A 3,368-nucleotide genomic window follows, 5' to 3' on the forward strand; every position below is an offset into this window, starting at 1 on the left:
TCATATATATATATATATATATATATATATATATATATATACATACATATACGCATCCATACTTATTGCTGTTTATATACATATAGACATATATTCGTGTGCGTATATATATCTATATATATACACGCATAAAATATAAAATATGTGTATATAGGCATGTATTTATATATACATGCATGTGTATGAGTGTCTGTGTGCATATATATATATGTGTGTGTGTATGTATATATATATATGTGCATATCTATAAACGCGCACACACATGTATATATGTATGTGTATGACGTTTATTAACAACGGATTTGTTACATGCATGCTCTATATACATGCAAACACAAATATAGAAGTCGCTCATACATACGTGACGAGTAAATATATTCGATAATGTACACACATGTTCTACGCTGATATCCAATATGAATATTAATCTGACAAAAGCCAAGTCCAATTTCATTAAATCTGAATGCAAGAGAAACTCTATAGAAAACAATGTATGGATCTAAAAGAATTTTTGCCATGCTTTTATTTGCACATGAATGACACTTTTCATATTTCATTGAAATTTCATATTGTTTTCTTTTCAACTCTAGGCACAAGGCCCGAAATTTTGGGGGAGGGTGCCAGACGATTAAACTGGTACTTAATTTATCGACTCTGAAAAAGTTGAATGGCAAAGTCGACCTCGGCGGAATTTGAACTCAGAACGTAAAGGCAAACGAAATACCTATTTCTATTTCTTTACTACCCACAAGGGTACGAACTCAGAACGTAAAGGCAGAGGAAATACCTATTTCTATTTCTTTACTACCCACAAGGGGCTAAACACAGAGGGGACGGACGAGGACAGACAAACGGATTAAGTCGATTATATCGACCCCAATGCGTAACTGGTACTTATTTAATAGAGCCCGAAAGGATGAAAGGCAGAGTGAACCTCGGCGGAATTTGAACTCAGAACGTAAAGACAGACAAAAAAATTCACGAAGTTTTCTGCAATATGACTTTGAATGGGTTTTTCTTTTTATACATACACAATTAGGCGTAGGAATTCAGAACGTAACGGCAGACGAAATACTGCTAAGCATTTCGCCCGAGTGCTAACGTTTCTGCCAGCTCGCCGGCTTATTGAAATTTCATATTGCACACATAAATACTTTTCTGACAAAATCTCAGATCCTGCACGTATAACTTCAGTCGTAATTCTCAACACTTTATGTAAAAATCATACTATAAATATTGGTTTCACATTTTAGGAGGGGACAAGTCGTTTACATCGACCCCAGTTTTCAACTGGTACTTGTTTTATCAATCCCGAAAAGATAAAGGCGGCCTCCGCAGAATTTGAACGCAAATCGTATAAACGGACGAAATGCCTCAAAGCATTTTTACCCAGCGTGTTAACGGTTCTGTCAGCTCACCGCCTTTAAGTTATATTATAGATCTATTAAAATGTATACTTTACGAGTATTTATTATTCATATCTGCTGTTTCAACTGGTTAATTAGTAAAGTTGTAAAGAATATTTTGATGTTCTGTTATCCTAAAATATGTCGCTGTCTAGACCGTGATAACCATAAGCACCAATTAATTTGTCTTATAATCTAAATCCTCACAAGTGGCATACATACCACTTTCATTCAGCAATTGTGTACCATCAGCTAAAGGATATATTAGGCTTTTTTTACGGTCACTAATGTATGGTTTCAGAGTGTTTCTCTAATTAATCTGTAAATACCTTTAGCTGACATGACACAACTATGTTGCAAGAACTCACAACTGGCCACCCCTTCGTGTTTCTCTGGTCCTTACACCATCTTCTAAGTTTTTGAAAAGTATAGGTGCAGGAGTGGCTGTGTGGTAAGTAGCTTGCTTACCAACCACATGGTTCTGGGTTCAGTCCCACTGCGTGGCACCTTGGGCAGGTGTCTTCTACTATAGCCTCGGGCCCACCATAGCCTGGATTTGGTAGATGGAAACTAAAAGAAGCCTGTCGTATATATATATATATATATATATATATATATATATATATATGTGTGTGTGTGTCTGTCTGTGTGTGTGTGTATGCGTGTGTCTGTGTTTGTCCCCCAACATCGTTTGACAACCGATGCTGGTGTGTTTACGTCAACGTAACTTAGTGGTTCGGCAAAAGAGACCGATAGAATAAGTACTAGGCTTACAAAGAATAAGTCCTGGGGTCGATTTGTTCGACTAAAGGCGGTACTTCAGCATGGCCATAGTCAAGTGACTGAAACAACTAAAAGTGTAAAAGAGTAAAATAGAGTATAATAGACGTTGCTCTTCTTCCGAGCCATAAAAATATGAAAATGGACGATCGAACGCGTAGACACACCATCGTGTGCTCCTGTAAAGATTCTCTCAAACCTGTTGAGGTCCTACTTTTCCAAATGTACTTTAAATTTAGAAAGTTAGGAATTAAAGTTGGACTCTGTTGTTAATGCTGCATTGGATAACCTGTTCTAAAATTCCGACACACCTGTGTACGTGTGAGTGTTTGTCTTTACACTGGTATGTATATGCAGTAATCCCTCGACTATCGCGGGTGTTACGTTCCACAACCCGCGATAGGTGAAAATCCGCGAAGTAGAAACAGTACTGTGTTGTATATACTTAATATAAAAATTATTCTTATAATTTACATATATTTATTTTATTATAAATGCAAAACAATAATATACCGCGATAGGTGAACCGCGATATGGCGAGAGCTTACTGTAAACATTTACCTACAAATGCACATACAGGTGTACATATACATGCTCTCAAACGTATATATAAATGTGTGTGTGTGTGTGTGTCTTCGTGTGCTTTTCTATAGGGAAATATATACTCATAGATGAGAGCTTGTCCAATATTCTATAGCTTCTTCAGAGTCATGAAAATGAAGAAGTGTAGATTGATTCATTTCAGAATACTTTGTCGGGTGTATATATATATATATATATATATATATATAAATTCCAAGAAAGTTAGAGGTTGTGAATCCAACCAACTAAGGGATAATATCTATCCCATATACTGCTGGTAGAATACCCAATTTTTAATACACAAGTGTTTTATTATTGCATGACAATTACATTACCGAGTGTACTAAATAGGTGAGGGTAAAGAGTTATTTTACCATTAATATATAGAGCAATAAGAAAATGGAGGGGATCAATAGGTGGTGTTCATCAACTTTTAGACATCATATTATGTCAATTTATTCATTTGTTTACTTAAAGGACAATTATAACAATATACATACATGTATAACATATGCTTTACATATATAATATATAAAATATAAAAATACTAGTAATTATTAAGATATATAACATATAGCAATAGAAAGTGGGATGACATCT

The sequence above is a fragment of the Octopus sinensis genome, linkage group LG7, assembly GCF_006345805.1.
Source record: "Octopus sinensis linkage group LG7, ASM634580v1, whole genome shotgun sequence".
NCBI lineage: Eukaryota > Metazoa > Mollusca > Cephalopoda > Octopoda > Octopodidae > Octopus > Octopus sinensis.